The 26,627-nt window shown below is 35.6% G+C and overlaps 6 non-coding genes across 6 annotated transcripts; all 6 read right to left on the bottom strand.

Moving 5' to 3' along the window:
• Positions 1-13,515: 13,515 nt before the first annotated feature.
• TRNAF-GAA (transfer RNA phenylalanine (anticodon GAA)) lies at positions 13,516-13,588 on the bottom strand. Its single transcript has one exon. It is a non-coding gene; the product is annotated as a tRNA-Phe (tRNA).
• Positions 13,589-18,463: 4,875 nt separating this feature from the next.
• On the bottom strand, positions 18,464-18,546 carry TRNAL-UAG (transfer RNA leucine (anticodon UAG)). The gene has a single exon. It is a non-coding gene; the product is annotated as a tRNA-Leu (tRNA).
• A 1,902-nt stretch (positions 18,547-20,448) lies between these two features.
• On the bottom strand, positions 20,449-20,531 carry TRNAL-UAG (transfer RNA leucine (anticodon UAG)). The gene has a single exon. It is a non-coding gene; the product is annotated as a tRNA-Leu (tRNA).
• A 993-nt stretch (positions 20,532-21,524) lies between these two features.
• On the bottom strand, positions 21,525-21,597 carry TRNAF-GAA (transfer RNA phenylalanine (anticodon GAA)). Its single transcript has one exon. It is a non-coding gene; the product is annotated as a tRNA-Phe (tRNA).
• Positions 21,598-22,432: 835 nt separating this feature from the next.
• Positions 22,433-22,515, bottom strand: TRNAL-UAG (transfer RNA leucine (anticodon UAG)). Its single transcript has one exon. It is a non-coding gene; the product is annotated as a tRNA-Leu (tRNA).
• A 1,903-nt stretch (positions 22,516-24,418) lies between these two features.
• TRNAL-UAG (transfer RNA leucine (anticodon UAG)) lies at positions 24,419-24,501 on the bottom strand. The gene has a single exon. It is a non-coding gene; the product is annotated as a tRNA-Leu (tRNA).
• Between the last annotated feature and the right edge of the window lie 2,126 nt (positions 24,502-26,627).

Below are 26,627 nucleotides of genomic sequence, written 5' to 3'. Positions count from 1 at the left end.
CAGCTTTTGCTTGCAGAGACAAGCAACCCACACAGTTTTAAGTGGGCTCTACTCACTGGAGCAATGTCAAATATGTAGATGCTTTGTCTCACCATTAAAGTAGAAACCTCCTATATTTCAAATTAAAGATGACGGACCTGTGTGGAGCTTGTGTTTTTTGCCTTTTTGACTTTGTCCACAGCATATTTTTTAAGGACATTTGTCTCAGTAATGCCTCAGTGTTTCAAAGTCAAACAAGCTGACTATAATCATTCAGCTAGTGTCTGATAAGTGCTGTCTGTTTCAGCTATCAGGTTACCTTTTAATCCTCTTACAGCTAAGTCAATCTGAAATAAAACAAAATAGAGGAAAAATTACTAAAAAACATTCATGTGTTCAAAAGGAAAGTTACCGTTTCTCAAATTTTTAACATTTTGTTTTCTGTAGATAGTTAAGATTTTTAGGCCTTTTGATCATGATCAGTCCATGTGCTTTGTTTAATATCTCCTTAAAATGTAAACGATGAAGAAAAAGCATTTTGCCGAAACCCGGGACCTTTAGATCTTCAGTCTAACGCTCTCCCAACTGAGCTATTTCAGCCATATCTATACATTTTTTGGGGGGTTTGACACTCTGCAAATGTCAAGTGTCACACCTGGAGGGATATATTATAATTTTTCATTTGACTGTTTTTTGAAGCATGATTTCTATTTGAAACGCCTTCCATTTTGTTGTACATATTTAATAACATTCATTAACTATTTGTGAATGAGTAGAAAAAGACAGCAATTTTGCCATTGAATTTTTACATTTTCAGTTTGTCTCCATGCACCAGTATAATTCTGACCCTGTGCTTCTAGAATAGGTCATGGTCGCACATAAAACACAATTTGCATGCATAATGTTACATCAAGTTTTATTTTTTATGAGATGCAAACAATTGGAGCAAAAAAGAGACAAAAATTTAGAGAAAATATTTTATTGATTGTTAATGTTAAAAGTGAGACCATTTGTCCCAAAATGTGCTGAAACATGTCAGAAGGACATGGGCATTTCACATTTTTTAAACTATGATTACCTACTTGTTAAGTTTTTGTTTATTAAGTATCGTTATGGTCTATTGATGTATGAGGTGAAAACTATGAAAGTAGACTTACCAGCAAATCCGTTTCTAGATATATTTCATGACAGCACTGTAGAAGGTTGATACCCAACCCTAATAGGGACAGAGAGCACAAAGAGGTGAAATAGTCCCTCCTCATTGACTGTCCAAAGGATTTTTCTAGTGCCAAAAGAACAACAGACATATGCACAAAAAAATCTGTTTGATGTTTTTTGAGAGGACAAATTCAGATTCACTCCAAAGACTCTCAGGAAATTTTTCAAAACCACATTACTAAGTTTTGTTTGACCTCATCTAATCAATAAATGAAGATAAAGTTTCTTGAAATGAAATGTTGATGTCAGAAGTGGGATTTGAACCCACGCCTCCAGGGGAGACTGCTACCTGAACGCAGCACCTTAGACCGCTCGGCCATCCTGACTTCGATATGCAATTGGCATTTAACTCCTTCCATGCTAGTCAGCAGAAATGTTACCATTCCTTGTGATTAAAAACTTGTCACACCACCCCAAAAAAGTCAATAAATAACATTTTTTATATGCGTACTTTTCGTCTGCATTAATTTTTAAACCTCCATTTATTTTGTTTGGATATTAGAAATGTTAGATTTCTCACAAATGCGGTGATGCACCACATTTCTTCAGAAACTACTGTTTGGCCACACAGCAGGGCTTTGAAAGGAAGAGCCCTATTTGGGTTTTGCAATGCAGATTTTGCAGGAATACCTTGCAGATGAAATTTGCAGAGTACCAAAACAGCAGAAAACCTCCCAAAGTGACCACATTTTAGAAATTATTTTGCACAATGAGTTAATCAACACCTGCAATTACTATTGTCAGCCTATAGGTGTTTTCACTCTGAACCATCCAGCATTGCAAGTATGCCAGTTTAGTGCCCAGCTTTTGCTTGCAGAGACAAGCAACCCATACATTTTTAAGTGGGCTCTACTCACTGGAGCAATGTCAAATATGTAGATGCTTTGTCTCACCATTAAAGTAGAAACCTCCTATATTTAAAATTTAAGATGACGGACCTGTGTGGAGCTTGTGTTTTTTGCCTTTTTGACTTTGTCCACAGCATATTTTTTAAGGACATTTGTCTCAGTAATGCCTCAGTGTTTCAAAGTCAAACAAGCTGACTATAATCATTCAGCTAGTGTCTGATAAGTGCTGTCTGTTTCAGCTATCAGGTTACCTTTTAATCCTCTTACAGCTAAGTCAATCTGAAATAAAACAAAATAGAGGAAAAATTACTAAAAAACATTCATGTGTTCAAAAGGAAAGTTACCGTTTCTCAAATTTTTAACATTTTGTTTTCTGTAGATAGTTAAGATTTTTAGGCCTTTTGATCATGATCAGTCCATGTGCTTTGTTTAATATCTCCTTAAAATGTAAACGGTGAAGAAAAAGCATTTTGCCGAAACCCGGGACCTTTAGATCTTCAGTCTAACGCTCTCCCAACTGAGCTATTTCAGCCATATCTATACATTTTCTGGGGGGTTTGACACTCTGCAAATGTCAAGTGTCACACCTGGAGGGATATATTATAATTTTTCATTTGACTGTTTTTTGAAGCATGATTTCTATTTGAAACGCCTTCCATTTTGCTGTACATATTTAATAACATTCATTAACTATTTGTGAATGAGTAGAAAAAGACAGCAATTTTGCCATTGAATTTTTACATTTTCAGTTTGTCTCCATGCACCAGTATAATTCTGACCCTGTGCTTCTAGAATAGGTCATGGTCGCACATAAAACACAATTTGCATGCATAATGTTACATCAAGTTTTATTTTTTATGAGATGCAAACAATTGGAGCAAAGAAGAGACAAAAATTTAGAGAAAATATTTTATTGATTGTTAAAAGTGAGACCATTTGTCCCAAAATGTGATGAAACATGTCAGAAGGACATGGGCATTTCACATTTTTTAAACTATGATTACCTACTTGTTAAGTTTTTGTTAATTAAGTATCGTTATGGTCTATTGATGTATGAGGTGAAAACTATGAAAGTAGACTTACCAGCAAATCCGTTTCTAGATATATTTCATGACAGCACTGTAGAAGGTTGATTCCCTACCCTAATAGGGACAGAGAACACAAAGAGGTGAAATTAGTCCCTCCTCATTGACTGTCCAAAGGATTTTTCTAGTGCCAAAAGAACAACAGACATATGCACAAAAAATCTGTTTGATGTTCTTTTTTGAGAGGACAAATTCAGATTGACTCCAAAGACTCCCAGGAAATTTTTCAAAACCACATTACTAAGTTTTGTTTGACCTCATCTCATCAATAAATGAAGATAAAGTTTCTTGAAATTAAATGTTGATGTCAGAAGTGGGATTTGAACACACGCCTCCAGGGGAGACTGCGACCTGAACGCAGCGCCTTAGACCGCTCTGCCATCCTAACTTCAATATGCTAGTCCTTCCATGCTAGTCAGCAGAAATGTTACCATTCCTTGTGATTAAAAACTTGTCACACCACCCCAAAAAATTCAATAAATAACATTTTTTATATGTGTACTTTTCGTCTGCATTAATTTTTAAACCTCCATTTATTTTGTTTGGATATTAGAAATGTTAGATTTCTCACAAATGCGGTGATGCACCACATTTCTTCAGAAACTACTGTTTGGCCACTCAGCAGGGCTTTGAAAGGAAGAGCCCTATTTGGGTTTTGCAATGCAGATTTTGCAGGAATACCTTGCAGATGAAATTTGCAGAGTACCAAAACAGCAGAAAACCTCCCAAAGTGACCACATTTTAGAAATTATTTTGCACAATGAGTTAATCAACACCTGCAATTACTATTGTCAGCCTATAGGTGTTTTCACTCTGAACCATCCAGCATTGCAAGTATGCCAGTTTAGTGCCCAGCTTTTGCTTGCAGAGACAAGCAACCCATACATTTTTAAGTGGGCTCTACTCACTGGAGCAATGTCAAATATGTAGATGCTTTGTCTCACCATAAAAGTAGAAACCTCCTATATTTCAAATTAAAGATGACGGACCTGTGTGGAGCTTGTGTTTTTTGCCTTTTTGACTTTGTCCACAGCATATTTTTTAAGGACATTTGTCTCAGTAATGCCTCAGTGTTTCAAAGTCAAACAAGCTGACTATAATCATTCAGCTAGTGTCTGATAAGTGCTGTCTGTTTCAGCTATCAGGTTACCTTTTAATCCTCTTACAGCTAAGTCAATCTGAAATAAAACAAAATAGAGGAAAAATTACTAAAAAACATTCATGTGTTCAATAGGAAAAAGTTACCGTTTCTCAAATTTTTAACATTTTGTTTTCTGTAGATAGTTAAGATTTTTAGGCTTTTTGATCATGATCAGTCCATTTGCTTTGTTTAATATCTCCTTAAAATGTAAACGGTGAAGAAAAAGCATTTTGCCGAAAACCGGGATTGGACCAAGGACCTTTAGATCTTCAGTCTAACGCTCTCCCAACTGAGCTATTTCGGCCATATCTATACATTTGCTGGGGGGTTTGACACTCTGCAAATGTCAAGTGTCACACCTGGAGGGATATATTATAATTTTTCATTTGACTGTTTTTTGAAGCATGATTTCTATTTGAAACGCCTTCCATTTTGCTGTACATATTTAATAACATTCATTAACTATTTGTGAATGAGTAGAAAAAGACAGCAATTTTGCCATTGAATTTTTACATTTTCAGTTTGTCTCCATGCACCAGTATAATTCTGACCCTGTGCTTCTAAAATAGGTCATGGTCGCACATAAAACACAATTTGCATGCATAATGTTACATCAAGTTTTATTTTTTAGGAGATGCAAACAATTGGAGCAAAATAGAGACAAAAATTTAGAGAAAATATTTTATTGATTGTTAATGTTAAAAGTGAGACCATTTGTCCCAAAATGTGCTGAAACATGTCAGAATGACATGGGCATTTCACATTTTTTAAACTATGATTACCTACTTGTTAAGTTTTTGTTTATTAAGTATCGTTATGGTCTATTGATGTATGAGGTGAAAACTATGAAAGTAGACTTACCAGCAAATCCGTTTCTAGATATATTTCATGACAGCACTGTAGAAGGTTGATTCCCTACCCTAATAGGGACAGAGAACACAAAGAGGTGAAATAGTCCCTCCTCATTGACTGTCCAAAGGATTTTTCTAGTGCCAAAAGAACAACAGACATATGCACAAAAAATCTGTTTGATGTTCCTAGAGTTCTTTTTTGAGAGGACAAATTCAGATTCACTCCAAAGACTCTCAGGAAATTTTTCAAAACCACATTACTAAGTTTTGTTTGACCTCATCTAATCAATAAATGAAGAAAAAAGTTTCTTGAAATTAAATGTTGATGTCAGAAGTGGGATTTGAACCCACATCTTCAGGGGAGACTGCGACCTGAACGCAGCACCTTAGACCGCTCGGCCATCCTGACTTCGATATGCAATTGGAACTTAACTCCTTCCATGCTAGTCAGCAGAAATGTTACCATTCCTTGTGATTAAAAACTTGTCACACCACCCCAAAAAAGTCAATAAATAACATTTTTTATATGCGTACTTTTCTTTCTGCATTAATTTTTAAACCTCCATTTATTTTGTTTGGATATTAGAAATGTCAGATTTCTCACAAATGCAGTGATGCACCACATTTCTTCAGAAACTACTGTTTGGCCACACAGCAGGGCTTTGAAAGGAAGAGCTCTATTTGGGTTTTGCAATGCAGATTTTGCAGGAATACCTTGCAGATGAAATTTGCAGAGTACCAAAACAGCAGAAAACCTCCCAAAGTGACCATATTTTAGAAATTATTTTGCACAATGAGTTAATCAACACCTGCAATTACTATTGTCAGCCTATAGGTGTTTTCACTCTGAACCATCCAGCATTGCAAGTATGCCAGTTTAGTGCCCAGCTTTTGCTTGCAGAGACAAGCAACCCATACATTTTTAAGTGGGCTCTACTCACTGGAGCAATGTCAAATATGTAGATGCTTTGTCTCACCATTAAAGTAGAAACCTCCTATATTTCAAATTAAAGATGACGGACCTGTGTGGAGCTTGTGTTTTTTGCCTTTTTGACTTTGTCCACAGCATATTTTTTAAGGACATTTGTCTCAGTAATGCCTCAGTGTTTCAAAGTCAAACAAGCTGACTATAATCATTCAGCTAGTGTCTGATAAGTGCTGTCTGTTTCAGCTATCAGGTTACCTTTTAATCCTCTTACAGCTAAGTCAATCTGAAATAAAACAAAATAGAGGAAAAATTACTAAAAAACATTCATGTGTTCAAAAGGAAAAAGTTACCGTTTCTCAAATTTTTAACATTTTGTTTTCTGTAGATAGTTAAGATTTTTAGGCCTTTTGATCATGATCAGTCCATGTGCTTTGTTTAATATCTCCTTAAAATGTAAACGGTGAAGAAAAAGCATTTTGCCGAAACCCGGGACCTTTAGATCTTCAGTCTAACGCTCTCCCAACTGAGCTATTTCAGCCATATCTATACATTTTCTGGGGGGTTTGACACTCTGCAAATGTCAAGTGTCACACCTGGAGGGATATATTATAATTTTTCATTTGACTGTTTTTTGAAGCATGATTTCTATTTGAAACGCCTTCCATTTTGTTGTACATATTTAATAACATTCATTAACTATTTGTGAATGAGTAGAAAAAGACAGCAATTTTGCCATTGAATTTTTACATTTTCAGTTTGTCTCCATGCACCAGTATAATTCTGACCCTGTGCTTCTAGAATAGGTCATGGTCGCACATAAAACACAATTTGCATGCATAATGTTACATCAAGTTTTATTTTTTATGAGATGCAAACAATTGGAGCAAAAAAGAGACAAAAATTTAGAGAAAATATTTTATTGATTGTTAAAAGTGAGACCATTTGTCCCAAAATGTGATGAAACATGTCAGAAGGACATGGGCATTTCACATTTTTTAAACTATGATTACCTACTTGTTATGTTTTTGTTAATTAAGTATCGTTATGGTCTATTGATGTATGAGGTGAAAACTATGAAAGTAGACTTACCAGCAAATCCGTTTCTAGATATATTTCATGACAGCACTGTAGAAGGTTGATTCCCTACCCTAATAGGGACAGAGAACACAAAGAGGTGAAATAGTCCCTCCTCATTGACTGTCCAAAGGATTTTTCTAGTGCCAAAAGAACAACAGACATATGCACAAAAAATCTGTTTGATGTTCCTAGAGTTCTTTTTTGAGAGGACAAATTCAGATTCACTCCAAAGACTCTCAGGAAATTTTTCAAAACCACATTACTAAGTTTTGTTTGACCTCATCTAATCAATAAATGAAGATAAAGTTTCTTGAAATTAAATGTTGATGTCAGAAGTGGGAGTCTGCGACCTGAACGCAGCGCCTTAGACCGCTCGGCCATCCTGACTTCGATATGCAATTGGAACTTAACTCCTTCCATGCTAGTCAGCAGAAATGTTACCATTTCTTGTGATTAAAAACTTGTCACACCACCCCAAAAAAGTCAATAAATAACATTTTTTATATGCGTTCTTTTCGTCTGCATTAATTTTTAAACCTCCATTTATTTTGTTTGGATATTAGAAATGTTAGATTTCTCACAAATGCGGTGATGCACCACATTTCTTCAGAAACTACTGTTTGGCCACACAGCAGGGCTTTGAAAGGAAGAGCCCTATTTGGGTTTTGCAATGCAGATTTTGCAGGAATACCTTGCAGATGAAATTTGCAGAGTACCAAAACAGCAGAAAACCTCCCAAAGTGACCACATTTTAGAAATTATTTTGCACAATAAGTTAATCAACACCTGCAATTACTATTGTCAGCCTATAGGTGTTTTCACTCTGAACCATCCAGCATTGCAAGTATGCCAGTTTAGTGCCCAGCTTTTGCTTGCAGAGACAAGCAACCCATACATTTTTAAGTGGGCTCTACTCACTGGAGCATTGTCAAATATGTAGATGCTTTGTCTCACCATTAAAGTAGAAACCTCCTATATTTCAAATTAAAGATGACGGACCTGTGTGGAGCTTGTGTTTTTTGCCTTTTTGACTTTGTCCACAGCATATTTTTTAAGGACATTTGTCTCAGTAATGCCTCAGTGTTTCAAAGTCAAACAAGCTGACTATAATCATTCAGCTAGTGTCTGATAAGTGCTGACTGTTTCAGCTATCAGGTTACCTTTTAATCCTCTTACGGCTAAGTCAATCTGAAATAAAACAAAATAGAGGAAAAATTACTAAAAAACATTCATGTGTTCAAAAGGAAAAAGTTACCGTTTCTCAAATTTTTAACATTTTGTTTTCTGTAGATAGTTAAGATTTTTAGGCCTTTTGATCATGATCAGTCCATGTGCTTTGTTTAATATCTCCTTAAAATGTAAACGGTGAAGAAAAAGCATTTTGCCGAAACCCGGGATCTTTAGATCTTCAGTCTAACGCTCTCCCAACTGAGCTATTTCGGCCATATCTATACATTTTCTGGTGGGTTTGACACTCTGCAAATGTCAAGTGTCACACCTGGAGGGATATATTATAATTTTTCATTTGACTGTTTTTTGAAGCATGATTTCTATTTGAAACGCCTTCCATTTTGCTGCACATATTTAATAACATTCATTAACTATTTGTGAATGAGTAGAAAAAGACAGCAATTTTGCCATTGAATTTTTACATTTTCAGTTTGTCTCCATGCACCAGTATAATTCTGACCCCGTGCTTCTAGAATAGGTCATGGTCCCACATAAAACACAATTTGCATGCATAATGTTACATCAAGTTTTATTTTTTATGAGATGCAAACAATTGGAGCAAAAAAGAGACAAAAATTTAGAGAAAATATTTTATTGATTGTTAATGTTAAAAGTGAGACCATTTGTCCCAAAATGTGCTGAAACATGTCAGAATGACATGGGCATTTCACATTTTTTAAACTATGATTAACTACTTGTTAAGTTTTTGTTTATTAAGTATCGTTATGGTCTATTGATGTATGAGGTGAAAACTATGAAAGTAGACTTACCAGCAAATCCGTTTCTAGATATATTTCATGACAGCACTGTAGAAGGTTGATTCCCTACCCTAATAGGGACAGAGAACACAAAGAGGTGAAATAGTCTCTCCTCATTGACTGTCCAAAGGATTTTTCTAGTGCCAAAAGAACAACAGACATATGCACAAAAAATCTGTTTGATGTTCCTAGAGTTCTTTTTTGAGAGGACAAATTCAGATTCACTCCAAAGACTCTCAGGAAATTTTTCAAAACCACATTACTAAGTTTTGTTTGACCTCATCTAATCAATAAATGAAGATAAAGTTTCTTGAAATTAAATGTTGATGTCAGAAGTGGGATTTGAACACACAACTCCACCTGAATGCAGCGCCTTAGACCGCTCGGCCATCCTGACTTGGATATGCAATTGGAACTTAACTCCTTCCATGCTAGTCAGCAGAAATGTTACCATTCCTTGTGATTAAAAACTTGTCACACCACCCCAAAAAAGTCAATAAATAACATTTTTTATATGCGTACTTTTCGTCTGCATTAATTTTTAAACCTCCATTTATTTTGTTTGGATATTAGAAATGTTATATTTCTCACAAATGCAGTGATGCACCACATTTCTTCAGAAACTACTGTTTGGCCACACAGCAGGGCTTTGAAAGGAAGAGCCCTATTTGGGTTTTGCAATGCAGATTTTGCAGGAATACCTTGCAGATGAAATTTGCAGAGTACCAAAACAGCAGAAAACCTCCCAAAGTGACCACATTTTAGAAATTATTTTGCCCAATGAGTTAATCAACACCTGCAATTACTATTGTCAGCCTATAGGTGTTTTCACTCTGAACCATCCAGCATTGCAAGTATGCCAGTTTAGTGCCCAGCTTTTGCTTGCAGAGACAAGCAACCCATACATTTTTAAGTGGGCTCTACTCACTGGAGCAATGTCAAATATGTAGATGCTTTGTCTCACCATTAAAGTAGAAACCTCCTATATTTCAAATTAAAGATGACGGACCTGTGTGGAGCTTGTGTTTTTTGCCTTTTTGACTTTGTCCACAGCATATTTTTTAAGGACATTTGTCTCAGTAATGCCTCAGTGTTTCAAAGTCAAACAAGCTGACTATAATCATTCAGCTAGTGTCTAATAAGTGCTGTCTGTTTCAGCTATCAGGTTACCTTTTAATCCTCTTACAGCTAAGTCAATCTGAAATAAAACAAAATAGAGGAAAAATTACTAAAAAACATTCATGTGTTCAAAAGGAAAAAGTTACCGTTTCTCAAATTTTTAACATTTTGTTTTCTGTAGATAGTTAAGATTTTTAGGCCTTTTGATCATGATCAGTCCATGTGCTTTGTTTAATATCTCCTTAAAATGTAAACGGTGAAGAAAAAGCATTTTGCCGAAACCCGGGACCTTTAGATATTCAGTCTAACGCTCTCCCAACTGAGCTATTTCGGCCATATCTATACATTTTCTGGGGGGTTTGACACTCTGCAAATGTCAAGTGTCACACCTGGAGGGATATATTATAATTTTTCATTTGACTGTTTTTTGAAGCATGATTTCTATTTGAAACGCCTTCCATTTTGCTGTACATATTTAATAACATTCATTAACTATTTGTGAATGAGTAGAAAAAGACAGCAATTTTGCCATTGAATTTTTACATTTTCAGTTTGTCTCCATGCACCAGTATAATTCTGACCCTGTGCTTCTAGAATAGGTCATGGTCGCACATAAAACACAATTTGCATGCATAATGTTACATCAAGTTTTATTTTTTATGAGATGCAAACAATTGGAGCAAAAAAGAGACAAAAATTTAGAGAAAATATTATATTGATTGTTAATGTTAAAAGTGAGACCATTTGTCCCAAAATGTGCTGAAACATGTCAGAATGACATGGGCATTTCACATTTTTTAAACTATGATTACCTACTTGTTAAATTTTTGTTTATTAAGTATCGTTATGGTCTATTGATGTATGAGGTGAAAACTATGAAAGTAGACTTACCAGCAAATCCGTTTCTAGATATATTTCATGACAGCACTGTAGAAGGTTGATTCCCTACCCTAATAGGGACAGAGAACACAAAGAGGTGAAATAGTCCCTCCTCATTGACTGTCCAAAGGATTTTTCTAGTGCCAAAAGAACAACAGACATATGCACAAAAAATCTGTTTGATGTTCCTAGAGTTCTTTTTTGAGAGGACAAATTCAGATTCACTCCAAAGACTCTCAGGAAATTTTTCAAAACCACATTACTAAGTTTTGTTTGACCTCATCTAATCAATAAATGAAGGTAAAGTTTCTTGAAATTAAATGTTGATGTCAGAAGTGGGATTTGAGCCCACACCTCAAGGGAAGACTGCGACTTAAAGGCAGCGCCTAAGACCGCTCGGCCATCCTGACTTCGATATGCAAATGGAACTTAACTACTTCCATGGTAGTCAGCAGAAATGTTATCATTTCTTGTGATTAAAAACTTGTCACACCACCCTAAAAAAGTTAATAAACAACATTTTTTATATGCGTACTTTTCGTCTGCATTAATTTTTAAACCTCCATTTATTTTGTTTTGATATTAGAAATGTTAGATTTCTCACAAATGCGGTGATGCACCACATTTCTTCAGAAACTACTGTTTGGCCACACAGCAGGGCTTTGAAAGGAAGAGCCCTATTTGGGTTTTGCAATGCAGATTTTGCAGGAATACCTTGCAGATGAAATTTGCAGAGTACCAAAACAGCAGAAAACCTCCCAAAGTGACCACATTTTAGAAATTATTTTGCACAATGAGTTAATCAACACCTGCAATTACTATTGTCAGCCTATAGGTGTTTTCACTCTGAACCATCCAGCATTGCAAGTATGCCAGTTTAGTGCCCAGCTTTTGCTTGCAGAGACAAGCAACCCATACAGTTTTAAGTGGGCTCTACTCACTGGAGCAATGTCAAATATGTAGATGCTTTGTCTCACCATTAAAGTAGAAACCTCCTATATTTCAAATTAAAGATGACGGTCCTGCGTGGAGCTTGTGTTTTTTGCCTTTTTGACTTTGTCCACAGCATATTTTTTTAAGGACATTTGTCTCAGTAATGCCTCAGTGTTTCAAAGTCAAACAAGCTGACTATAATCATTCAGCTAGTGTCTGATAAGTGCTGTCTGTTTCAGCTATCAGGTTACCTTTTAATCCTCTTACAGCTAAGTCAATCTGAAATAAAACAAAATAGAGGAAAAATTACTAAAAAACATTCATGTGTTCAAAAGGAAAAAGTTACCGTTTCTCAAATTTTTAACATTTTGTTTTCTGTAGATAGTTAAGATTTTTAGGCCTTTTGATCATGATCAGTCCATGTGCTTTGTTTAATATCTCCTTAAAATGTAAACGGTGAAGAAAAAGCATTTTGCCGAAACGCGGGATTGGACCAAGGACCTTTAGATCTTCAGTCTAACGCTCTCCCAACTGAGCTATTTTGGCCATATCTATACATTTTCTGGTGGGTTTGACACTCTGCAAATGTCAAGTGTCACACCTGGAGGGATATATTATAATTTTTCATTTGACTGTTTTTTGAAGCATGATTTCTATTTGAAATGCCTTCCATTTTGCTGCACATATTTAATAACATTCATTAACTATTTGTGAATGAGTAGAAAAAGACAGCAATTTTGCCATTGAATTTTTACATTTTCAGTTTGTCTCCATGCACCAGTATAATTCTGACCCCCTGCTTCTAGAATAGGTCATGGTCGCACATAAAACACAATTTGCATGCATAATGTTACATCAAGTTTTATTTTTTATGAGATGCAAACAATTGGAGCAAAAAAGAGACAAAAATTTAGAGAAAATATTTTATTGATTGTTAATGTTAAAAGTGAGACCATTTGTCCCAAAATGTGCTGAAACATGTCAGAATGACATGGGCATTTCACATTTTTTAAACTATGATTAGCTACTTGTTACGTTTTTGTTTATTAAGTATCGTTATGGTCTATTGATGTATGAGGTGAAAACTATGAAAGTAGACTTACCAGCAAATCCGTTTCTAGATATATTTCATGACAGCACTGTAGAAGGTTGATTCCCTACCCTAATAGGGACAGAGAACACAAAGAGGTGAAATAGTCCCTCCTCATTGACTGTCCAAAGGATTTTTCTAGTGCCAAAAGAACAACAGACATATGCACAAAAAATCTGTTTGATGTTCCTAGAGTTCTTTTTTGAGAGGACAAATTCAGATTCACTCCAAAGACTCTCAGGAAATTTTTCAAAACCACATTACTAAGTTTTGTTTGACCTCATCTAATCAATAAATGAAGAAAAAAGTTTCTTGAAATTAAAAGTTGATGTCAGAGGTGGGATTTGAACCACTTGTAAACGGTGAAGAAAAAGCATTTTGCCAAAACCCGGGATTGGACCAGGGACCTTTAGATCTTCAGTCTAACGCTCTCCCAACTGAGCTATTTCGGCCATATCTATACATTTTCTGAGGGGTTTGACACTCTGCAAATGTCAAGTGTCACACCTGGAGGGATATATTATAATTTTTCATTTGACTGTTTTTTGAAGCATGATTTCTATTTGAAACGCCTTCCATTTTGCTGTACATATTTAATAACATTCATTAACTATTTGTGAATGAGTAGAAAAAGACAGCAATTTTGCCATTGAATTTTTACATTTTCAGTTTGTCTCCATGCACCAGTATAATTCTGACCCTGTGCTTCTAGAATAGGTCATGGTCGCACATAAAACACAATTTGCATGCATAATGTTACATCAAGTTTTATTTTTTATGAGATGCAAACAATTGGAGCAAAAAAGAGACAAAAATTTAGAGAAAATATTATATTGATTGTTAATGTTAAAAGTGAGACCATTTGTCCCAAAATGTGCTGAAACATGTCAGAATGACATGGGCATTTCACATTTTTTAAACTATGATTACCTACTTGTTAAATTTTTGTTTATTAAGTATCGTTATGGTCTATTGATGTATGAGGTGAAAACTATGAAAGTAGACTTACCAGCAAATCCGTTTCTAGATATATTTCATGACAGCACTGTAGAAGGTTGATTCCCTACCCTAATAGGGACAGAGAACACAAAGAGGTGAAATAGTCCCTCCTCATTGACTGTCCAAAGGATTTTTCTAGTGCCAAAAGAACAACAGACATATGCACAAAAAATCTGTTTGATGTTCCTAGAGTTCTTTTTTGAGAGGACAAATTCAGATTCACTCCAAAGACTCTCAGGAAATTTTTCAAAACCACATTACTAAGTTTTGTTTGACCTCATCTAATCAATAAATGAAGATAAAGTTTCTTGAAATTAAATGTTGATGTCACCTCCAGGGGAGACTGCGACCTGAACGCAGCGCCTTAGACCGCTCGGCCATCCTGACTTGGATATGCAATTGGAACTTAACTCCTTCCATGCTAGTCAGCAGAAATGTTACCATTCCTTGTGATTAAAAACTTGTCACACCACCCCAAAAAAGTCAATAAATAACATTTTTTATATGCGTACTTTTCGTCTGCATTAATTTTTAAACCTCCATTTATTTTGTTTGGATATTAGAAATGTTATATTTCTCACAAATGCAGTGATGCACCACATTTCTTCAGAAACTACTGTTTGGCCACACAGCAGGGCTTTGAAAGGAAGAGCCCTATTTGGGTTTTGCAATGCAGATTTTGCAGGAATACCTTGCAGATGAAATTTGCAGAGTACCAAAACAGCAGAAAACCTCCCAAAGTGACCACATTTTAGAAATTATTTTGCCCAATGAGTTAATCAACACCTGCAATTACTATTGTCAGCCTATAGGTGTTTTCACTCTGAACCATCCAGCATTGCAAGTATGCCAGTTTAGTGCCCAGCTTTTGCTTGCAGAGACAAGCAACCCATACATTTTTAAGTGGGCTCTACTCACTGGAGCAATGTCAAATATGTAGATGCTTTGTCTCACCATTAAAGTAGAAACCTCCTATATTTCAAATTAAAGATGACGGACCTGTGTGGAGCTTGTGTTTTTTGCCTTTTTGACTTTGTCCACAGCATATTTTTTAAGGACATTTGTCTCAGTAATGCCTCAGTGTTTCAAAGTCAAACAAGCTGACTATAATCATTCAGCTAGTGTCTAATAAGTGCTGTCTGTTTCAGCTATCAGGTTACCTTTTAATCCTCTTACAGCTAAGTCAATCTGAAATAAAACAAAATAGAGGAAAAATTACTAAAAAACATTCATGTGTTCAAAAGGAAAAAGTTACCGTTTCTCAAATTTTTAACATTTTGTTTTCTGTAGATAGTTAAGATTTTTAGGCCTTTTGATCATGATCAGTCCATGTGCTTTGTTTAATATCTCCTTAAAATGTAAACGGTGAAGAAAAAGCATTTTGCCGAAACCCGGGATTGGACCAGGGACCTTTAGATCTTCAGTCTAACGCTCTCCCAACTGAGCTAGTTCGGCCTTATCTATACATTTTCTGGGGGGTTTGACACTCTGCAAATGTCAAGTGTCACACCTGGAGGGATATATTATAATTTTTCATTTGACTGTTTTTTGAAGCATGATTTCTATTTGAAACGCCTTCCATTTTGCTGTACATATTTAATAACATTCATTAACTATTTGTGAATGAGTAGAAAAAGACAGCAATTTTGCCATTGAATTTTTACATTTTCAGTTTGTCTCCATGCACCAGTATAATTCTGACCCTGTGCTTCTAGAATAGGTCATGGTCGCACATAAAACACAATTTGCATGCATAATGTTACATCAAGTTTTATTTTTTATGAGATGCAAACAATTGGAGCAAAAAAGAGACAAAAATTTAGAGAAAATATTTTATTGATTGTTAATGTTAAAAGTGAGACCATTTGTCCCAAAATGTGCTGAAACATGTCAGAATGACATGGGCATTTCACATTTTTTAAACTATGATTACCTACTTGTTAAGTTTTTGTTTATTAAGTATCGTTATGGTCTATTGATGTATGAGGTGAAAACTATGAAAGTAGACTTACCAGCAAATCCGTTTCTAGATATATTTCATGACAGCGCTGTAGAAGGTTGATTCCCTACCCTAATAGGGACAGAGAACACAAAGAGGTGAAATAGTCCCTCCTCATTGACTGTCCAAAGGATTTTTCTAGTGCCAAAAGAACAACAGACATATGCACAAAAAATCTGTTTGATGTTCCTAGAGTTCTTTTTTGAGAGGACAAATTCAGATTCACTCCAAAGACTCTCAGGAAATTTTTCAAAACCACATTACTAAGTTTTGTTTGACCTCATCTAATCAATAAATGAAGATAAAGTTTCTTGAAATTAAATATTGATGTCAGAAGTGGGATTTGAACCCACGCCTCCAGGGGAGACTGCGACCTGAACGCAGCACCTTAGAACGCTCGGTATTAGACCGCTCGCCTTAGACAGCTTCGATATGCAATTGGAACTTAACTCCTTCCATGCTAGTCAGCAGAAATGTTACCATTCCTTGTGATTAAAAACTTGTCACACCACCCCAAAAAAGTCAATAAATAACATTTTTTATATGCGTACTTTTCGTCTGCATTAATTTTTAAACCTCCATTTATTTTATTTGGATATTAGAAATGTTAGATTTCTCACAAATGCGGTGATGCACCACATTTCTTCAGAAACTACTGTTTGGCCACACAGCAGGGCTTTGAAAGGAAGAGCCCTATTTGGGTTTTGCAATGCAGATTTTGCAGGAATACCTTGCAGATGAAATTTGCAGAGTACCAAAACAGCAGAAAACCTCCCAAAGTGACCACATTTTAGAAATTATTTTGCACAATGAGTTAATCAACACCTGCAATTACTATTGTCAGCCTATAGGTGTTTTCACTCTGAACCATCCAGCATTGCAAGTATGCCAGTTTAGTGCCCAGCTTTTGCTTGCAGAGACAAGCAACCCATACATTTTTAAGTGGGCTCTACTCACTGGAGCAATGTCAAATATGTAGATACTTTGTCTCACCATTAAAGTAGAAACCTCCTATATTTCAAATTAAAGATGACGGACCTGTGTTCAACTTGTGTTTTTTGCCTTTTTGACTTTGTCCACAGCATATTTTTTAAGGACATTTGTCTCAGTAATGCCTCAGTGTTTCAAAGTCAAACAAGCTGACTATAATCATTCAGCTAGTGTCTGATAAGTGCTGTCTGTTTCAGCTATCAGGTTACCTTTTAATCCTCTTACAGCTAAGTCAATCTGAAATAAAACAAAATAGAGGAAAAATTACTAAAAAACATTCATGTGTTCAAAAGGAAAAAGTTACCGTTTCTCAAATTTTTAACATTTTGTTTTCTGTAGATAGTTAAGATTTTTAGGCCTTTTGATCATGATCAGTCCATGTACTTTGTTTAATATCTCCTTAAAATGTAAACGGTGAAGAAAAAGCATTTTGCCGAAACCCGGGATTGGACCAGGGACCTTTAGATCTTCAGTCTAACGCTCTCCCAACTGAGATATTTCTGCCATATCTATACATTTTCTCGGGGGTTTGACACTCTGCAAATGTCAAGTGTCATACCTGGAGGGATATATTATAATTTTTCATTTGACTGTTTTTTGAAGCATGATTTCTATTTGAAACGCCTTCCATTTTGCTGTACATATTTAATAACATTCATTAACTATTTGTGAATGAGTAGAAAAAGACAGCAATTTTGCCATTGAATTTTTACATTTTCAGTTTGTCTCCATGCACCAGTATAATTCTGACCCTGTGCTTCTAGAATAGGTCATGGTCGCACATAAAACACAATTTGCATGCATAATGTTACATCAAGTTTTATTTTTTATGAGATGCAAACAATTGGAGCAAAAAAGAGACAAAAATTTAGAGAAAATATTTTATTGATTGTTAAAAGTGAGACCATTTGTCCCAAAATGTGCTGAAACATGTCAGAAGGACATGGGCATTTCACATTTTTTAAACTATGATTACCTACTTGTTAAGTTTTTGTTAATTAAGTATCATTATGGTCTATTGATGTATGAGGTGAAAACTATGAAAGTAGACTTACCAGCAAATCCGTTTCTAGATATATTTCATGACAGCACTGTAGAAGGTTGATTCCCTACCCTAATAGGGACAGAGAACACAAAGAGGTGAAATAGTCCCTCCTCATTGACTGTCCAAAGGATTTTTCTAGTGCCAAAAGAACAACAGACATATGCACAAAAAATCTGTTTGATGTTCCTAGAGTTCTTTTTTGAGAGGACAAATTCAGATTCACTACAAAGACTCTCAGGAAATTTTTCAAAACCACATTACATGAAGATAAAGTTTCTTGAAATTAAATGTTGATTTCAGAAGTGGGATTTGAACCCACGCCTCCAGGGGAAACTGCAACCTAAACGCAGCGCCTTAGACCACTCGGCCATCCTGACTTCGAAATGCAATTGGAACTTAACTCCTTCCATGCTAGTCAGCAGAAATGTTACCATTCCTTGTGATTAAAAACTTGTCACACCACCCCAAAAAAGTCAATAAATAACATTTTTTATATGCGTACTTTTCGTCTGCATTAATTTTTAAACCTCCATTTATTTTGTTTGGATATTAGAAATGTTAGATTTCTCACAAATGCGGTGATGCACCACATTTCTTCAGAAACTACTGTTTGGCCACACAGCAGGGCTTTGAAAGGAAGAGCCCTATTTGGGTTTTGCAATGCAGATTTTGCAGGAATACCTTGCAGATGAAATTTGCAGAGTACCAAAACAGCAGAAAACCTCCCAAAGTGACCACATTTTAGAAATTATTTTGCACAATGAGTTAATCAACACCTGCAATTACTATTGTCAGCCTATAGGTGTTTTCACTCTGAACCATCCAGCATTGCAAGTATGCCAGTTTAGTGCCCAGCTTTTGCTTGCAGAGACAAGCAACCCATACATTTTTAAGTGGGCTCTACTCACTGGAGCAATGTCAAATATGTAGATGCTTTGTCTCACCATTAAAGTAGAAACCTCCTATATTTCAAATTAAAGATGACGGACCTGTGTGGAGCTTGTGTTTTTTGCCTTTTTGACTTTGTCCACAGCATATTTTTTAAGGACATTTGTCTCAGTAATGCCTCAGTGTTTCAAAGTCAAACAAGCTGACTATAATCATTCAGCTAGTGTCTGATAAGTGCTGTCTGTTTCAGCTATCAGGTTACCTTTTAATCCTCTTACAGCTAAGTCAATCTGAAATAAAACAAAATAGAGGAAAAATTACTAAAAAACATTCATGTGTTCAAAAGGAAAAAGTTACCGTTTCTCAAATTTTTAACATTTTGTTTTCTGTAGATAGTTAAGATTTTTAGGCCTTTTGATCATGATCAGTCCATGTGCTTTGTTTAATATCTCCTTAAAATGTAAACGGTGAAGAAAAAGCATTTTGCCGAAACCCGGGATTAGACCAGGGACCTTTAGATCTTCAGTCTAACGCTCTCCCAACTTTGCTATTTCGGCCATATCTATACATTTTCTGGGGGGTTTGACACTCTGCAAATGTCAAGTGTCACACCTGGAGGGATATATTATAATTTTTCATTTGACTGTTTTTTGAAGCATGATTTCTATTTGAAACGCCTTCCATTTTGCTGTACATATTTAATAACATTCATTAACTATTTGTGAATGAGTAGAAAAAGACAGCAATTTTGCCATTGAATTTTTACATTTTCAGTTTGTCTCCATGCACCAGTATAATTCTGACCCTGTGCTTCTAGAATAGGTCATGGTCGCACATAAAACACAATTTGCATGCATAATGTTACATCAAGTTTTATTTTTTATGAGATGCAAACAATTGGAGCAAAAAAGAGACAAAAATTTAGAGAAAATATTTTATTGATTGTTAAAAGTGAGACCATTTGTCCCAAAATGTGCTGAAACATGTCAGAATGACATGGGCATTTCACATTTTTTAAACTATGATTACCTACTTGTTAAGTTTTTGTTTATTAAATATCGTTATGGTCTATTGATGTATGAGGTGAAAACTATGAAAGTAGACTTACCAGCAAATCCGTTTCTAGATATATTTCATGACAGCACTGTAGAAGGTTGATTCCCTACCCTAATAGGGACAGAGAACACAAAGAGGTGAAATAGTCCCTCCTCATTGACTGTCCAAAGGATTTTTCTAGTGCCAAAAGAACAACAGACATATGGACAAAAATCTGTTTGATGTTCCTAGAGTTCTTTTTTGAGAGGACAAATTCAGATTCACTCCAAAGACTCTCAGGAAATTTTTCAAAACCACATTACATGAAGATAAAATTTCTTGAAATTAAATGTTGATGTCAGAAGTGGGATTTGAACCCACGCCTCCAGGGGAAACTGCAACCTAAACGCAGCGCCTTAGACCACTCTGCCATCTTGACTTCGATATGCAATTGGAACTTAACTCCTTCCATGCTAGTCAGCAGAAATGTTACCATTCCTTGTGATTAAAAACTTGTCACACCACCCCAAAAAAGTCAATAAATAACATTTTTTATATGCGTACTTTTCGTCTGCATTAATTTTTAAACCTCCATTTATTTTTTTTGAATATTAGGAATGTTAGATTTCTCACAAATGCGGTGATGCACCACATTTCTTCAGAAACTACTGTTTGGCCACACAGCAGGGCTTTGAAAGGAAGAGCCCTATTTGGGTTTTGCAATGCAGATTTTGCAGGAATACCTTGCAGATGAAATTTGCAGAGTACCAAAACAGCAGAAAACCTCCCAAAGTGACCACATTTTAGAAATTATTTTGCACAATGAGTTAATCAACACCTGCAATTACTATTGTCAGCCTATAGGTGTTTTCACTCTGAACCATCCAGCATTGCAAGTATGCCAGTTTAGTGCCCAGCTTTTGCTTGCAGAGACAAGCAACCCATACATTTTTAAGTGGGCTCTACTCACTGGAGCAATGTCAAATATGTAGATGCTTTGTCTCACCATTAAAGTAGAAACCTCCTATATTTCAAATTAAAGATGACGGACCTGTGTGGAGCTTGTGTTTTTTGCCTTTTTGACTTTGTCCACAGTATATTTTTTAAGGACATTTGTCTCAGTAATGCCTCAGTGTTTCAAAGTCAAACAAGCTGACTAATCATTCAGCTAGTGTCTGATAAGTGCTGTCTGTTTCAGCTATCAGGTTACCTTTTAATCCTCTTACAGCTAAGTCAATCTGAAATAAAACAAAATAGAGGAAAAATTACTAAAAAACATTCATGTGTTCAAAAGGAAAAAGTTACCGTTTCTCAAATTTTTAACATTTTGTTTTCTGTAGATAGTTAAGATTTTTAGGCCTTTTGATCATGATCAGTCCATGTGCTTTGTTTAATATCTCCTTAAAATGTAAACGGTGAAGAAAAAGCATTTTGCCGAAACCCGGGATTGGACCAGGGACCTTTAGATCTTCAGTCTAACGCTCTCCCAACTGAGCTATTTCGGCCATATCTATACATTTTCTGGGGGGTTTGACACTCTGCAAATGTCAAGTGTCACACCTGGAGGGATATATTATAATTTTTCATTTGACTGTTTTTTGAAGCATGATTTCTATTTGAAACGCCTTCCATTTTGCTGTACATATTTAATAACATTCATTAACTATTTGTGAATGAGTAGAAAAAGACAGCAATTTTGCCATTGAATTTTTACATTTTCAGTTTGTCTCCATGCACCAGTATAATTCTGACCCTGTGCTTCTAGAATAGGTCATGGTCGCACATAAAACACAATTTGCATGCATAATGTTACATCAAGTTTTATTTTTTATGAGATGCAAACAATTGGAGCAAAAAAGAGACAAAAATTTAGAGAAAATATTTTATTGATTGTTAAAAGTGAGACCATTTGTCCCAAAATGTGCTGAAACATGTCAGAATGACATGGGCATTTCACATTTTTTAAACTATGATTACCTACTTGTTAAGTTTTTGTTTATTAAATATCGTTATGGTCTATTGATGTATGAGGTGAAAACTATGAAAGTAGACTTACCAGCAAATCCGTTTCTAGATATATTTCATGACAGCACTGTAGAAGGTTGATTCCCTACCCTAATAGGGACAGAGAACACAAAGAGGTGAAATAGTCCCTCCTCATTGACTGTCCAAAGGATTTTTCTAGTGCCAAAAGAACAACAGACATATGCACAAAAAATCTGTTTGATGTTCCTAGAGTTCTTTTTTGAGAGGACAAATTCAGATTCACTCCAAAGACTCTCAGGAAATTTTTCAAAACCACATTACATGATGATAAAGTTTCTTGAAATTAAATGTTGATGTCAGAAGTGGGATTTGAACCCACGCCTCCAGGGGAAACTGCAACCTAAACGCAGCGCCTTAGACCACTCGGCCATCTTGACTTCGATATGCAATTGGAACTTAACTCCTTCCATGCTAGTCAGCAGAAATGTTACCATTCCTTGTGATTAAAAACTTGTCACACCACCCCAAAAAAGTCAATAAATAACATTTTTTATATGCGTACTTTTCGTCTGCATTAATTTTTAAACCTCCATTTATTTTGTTTGGATATTAGAAATGTTAGATTTCTCACAAATGCGGTGATGCACCACATTTTTTCAGAAACTACTGTTTGGCCACACAGCAGGGCTTTGAAAGGAAGAGCCCTATTTGGGTTTTGCAATGCAGATTTTGCAGGAATACCTTGCAGATGAAATTTGCAGAGTACCAAAACAGCAGAAAACCTCCCAAAGTGACCACATTTTAGAAATTATTTTGCACAATGAGTTAATCAACACCTGCAATTACTATTGTCAGCCTATAGGTGTTTTCACTCTGAACCATCCAGCATTGCAAGTATGCCAGTTTAGTGCCCAGCTTTTGCTTGCAGAGACAAGCAACCCATACATTTTTAAGTGGGCTCTACTCACTGGAGCAATGTCAAATATGTAGATGCTTTGTCTCACCATTAAAGTAGAAACCTCCTATATTTCAAATTAAAGATGACGGACCTGTGTGGAGCTTGTGTTTTTTGCCTTTTTGACTTTGTCCACAGCATATTTTTTAAGGACATTTGTCTCAGTAATGCCTCAGTGTTTCAAAGTCAAACAAGCTGACTATAATCATTCAGCTAGTGTCTGATAAGTGCTGTCTGTTTCAGCTATCAGGTTACCTTTTAATCCTCTTACAGCTAAGTCAATCTGAAATAAAACAAAATAGAGGAAAAATTACTAAAAAACATTCATGTGTTCAAAAGGAAAAAGTTACCGTTTCTCAAATTTTTAACATTTTGTTTTCTGTAGATAGTTAAGATTTTTAGGCCTTTTGATCATGATCAGTCCATGTGCTTTGTTTAATATCTCCTTAAAATGTAAACGGTGAAGAAAAAGCATTTTGCCGAAACCCGGGATTGGACTAGGGACCTTTAGATCTTCAGTCTAACGCTCTCCCAACTGAGCTATTTCGGCCATATCTATACATTTTCTGGGGGGTTTGACACTCTGCAAATGTCAAGTGTCACACCTGGAGGGATATATTATAATTTTTCATTTGACTGTTTTTTGAAGCATGATTTCTATTTGAAACGCCTTCCATTTTGCTGTACATATTTAATAACATTCATTAACTATTTGTGAATGAGTAGAAAAAGACAGCAATTTTGCCATTGAATTTTTACATTTTCAGTTTGTCTCCATGCACCAGTATAATTCTGACCCTGTGCTTCTAGAATAGGTCATGGTCGCACATAAAACACAATTTGCATGCATAATGTTACATCAAGTTTTATTTTTTATGAGATGCAAACAATTGGAGCAAAAAAGAGACAAAAATTTAGAGAAAATATTTTATTGATTGTTAAAAGTGAGACCATTTGTCCCAAAATGTGCTGAAACATGTCAGAATGACATGGGCATTTCACATTTTTTAAACTATGATTACCTACTTGTTAAGTTTTTGTTTATTAAATATCGTTATGGTCTATTGATGTGTGAGGTGAAAACTATGAAAGTAGACTTACCAGCAAATCCGTTTCTAGATATATTTCATGACAGCACTGTAGAAGGTTGATTCCCTACCCTAATAGGGACAGAGAACACAAAGAGGTGAAATAGTCCCTCCTCATTGACTGTCCAAAGGATTTTTCTAGTGCCAAAAGAACAACAGACATATGCACAAAAAATCTGTTTGATGTTCCTAGAGTTCTTTTTTGAGAGGACAAATTCAGATTCACTCCAAAGACTCTCAGGAAATTTTTCAAAACCACATTACATGAAGATAAAGTTTCTTGAAATTAAATGTTGATGTCAGAAGTGGGATTTGAACCCACGCCTCCAGGGGAAACTGCAACCTAAACGCAGCGCCTTAGACCACTCGGCCATCTTGACTTCGATATGCAATTGGAACTTAACTCCTTCCATGCTAGTCAGCAGAAATGTTACCATTCCTTGTGATTAAAAACTTGTCACACCACCCCAAAAAAGTCAATAAATAACATTTTTTATATGCGTACTTTTCGTCTGCATTAATTTTTAAACCTCCATTTATTTTGTTTGGATATTAGAAATGTTAGATTTCTCACAAATGCGGTGATGCACCACATTTCTTCAGAAACTACTGTTTGGCCACACAGCAGGGCTTTGAAAGGAAGAGCCCTATTTGGGTTTTGCAATGCAGATTTTGCAGGAATACCTTGCAGATGAAATTTGCAGAGTACCAAAACAGCAGAAAACCTCCCAAAGTGACCACATTTTAGAAATTATTTTGCACAATGAGTTAATCAACACCTGCAATTACTATTGTCAGCCTATAGGTGTTTTCACTCTGAACCATCCAGCATTGCAAGTATGCCAGTTTAGTGCCCAGCTTTTGCTTGCAGAGACAAGCAACCCATACATTTTTAAGTGGGCTCTACTCACTGGAGCAATGTCAAATATGTAGATGCTTTGTCTCACCATTAAAGTAGAAACCTCCTATATTTCAAATTAAAGATGACGGACCTGTGTGGAGCTTGTGTTTTTTGCCTTTTTGACTTTGTCCACAGCATATTTTTTAAGGACATTTGTCTCAGTAATGCCTCAGTGTTTCAAAGTCAAACAAGCTGACTATAATCATTCAGCTAGTGTCTGATAAGTGCTGTCTGTTTCAGCTATCAGGTTACCTTTTAATCCTCTTACAGCTAAGTCAATCTGAAATAAAACAAAATAGAGGAAAAATTACTAAAAAACATTCATGTGTTCAAAAGGAAAAAGTTACCGTTTCTCAAATTTTTAACATTTTGTTTTCTGTAGATAGTTAAGATTTTTAGGCCTTTTGATCATGATCAGTCCATGTGCTTTGTTTAATATCTCCTTAAAATGTAAGCGGTGAAGAAAAAGCATTTTGCCGAAACCCGGGATTGGACTAGGGACCTTTAGATCTTCAGTCTAACGCTCTCCCAACTGAGATATTTCGGCCATATCTATACATTTTCTGGGGGGTTTGACACTCTGCAAATGTCAAGTGTCACACCTGGAGGGATATATTATAATTTTTCATTTGACTGTTTTTTGAAGCATGATTTCTATTTGAAACGCCTTCCATTTTGCTGTACATATTTAATAACATTCATTAACTATTTGTGAATGAGTAGAAAAAGACAGCAATTTTGCCATTGAATTTTTACATTTTCAGTTTGTCTCCATGCACCAGTATAATTCTGACCCTGTGCTTCTAGAATAGGTCATGGTCGCACATAAAACACAATTTGCATGCATAATGTTACATCAAGTTTTATTTTTTATGAGATGCAAACAATTGGAGCAAAAAAGAGACAAAAATTTAGAGAAAATATTTTATTGATTGTTAAAAGTGAGACCATTTGTCCCAAAATGTGCTGAAACATGTCAGAATGACATGGGCATTTCACATTTTTTAAACTATGATTACCTACTTGTTAAGTTTTTGTTTATTAAGTATCGTTATGGTCTATTGATGTATGAGGTGAAAACTATGAAAGTAGACTTACCAGCAAATCCGTTTCTAGATATATTTCATGACAGCGCTGTAGAAGGTTGATTCCCTACCCTAATAGGGACAGAGAACACAAAGAGGTGAAATAGTCCCTCCTCATTGACTGTCCAAAGGATTTTTCTAGTGCCAAAAGAACAACAGACATATGCACAAAAAATCTGTTTGATGTTCCTAGAGTTCTTTTTTGAGAGGACAAATTCAGATTCACTCCAAAGACTCTCAGGAAATTTTTCTAAACCACATTACTAAGTTTTGTTTGACCTCATCTAATCAATAAATGAAGATAAAGTTTCTTGAAATTAAATATTGATGTCAGAAGTGGGATTTGAACCCACGCCTCCAGGGGAGACTGCGACCTGAACGCAGCGCCTTAGAACGCTCGGTATTAGACCGCTCGCCTTAGACAGCTTCGATATGCAATTGGAACTTAACTCCTTCCATGCTAGTCAGCAGAAATGTTACCATTCCTTGTGATTAAAAACTTGTCACACCACCCCAAAAA

The sequence above is a fragment of the Dendrobates tinctorius genome, unplaced genomic scaffold, assembly GCF_039654945.1.
Source record: "Dendrobates tinctorius isolate UK_male_01 unplaced genomic scaffold, ASM3965494v1 ptg000350l, whole genome shotgun sequence".
In the NCBI taxonomy this organism is placed as follows: Eukaryota; Metazoa; Chordata; class Amphibia; order Anura; family Dendrobatidae; genus Dendrobates; species Dendrobates tinctorius.
Note: the sequence above shows the minus strand (reverse complement) of the source record. Positions and strands in the feature narration are given on the sequence as shown.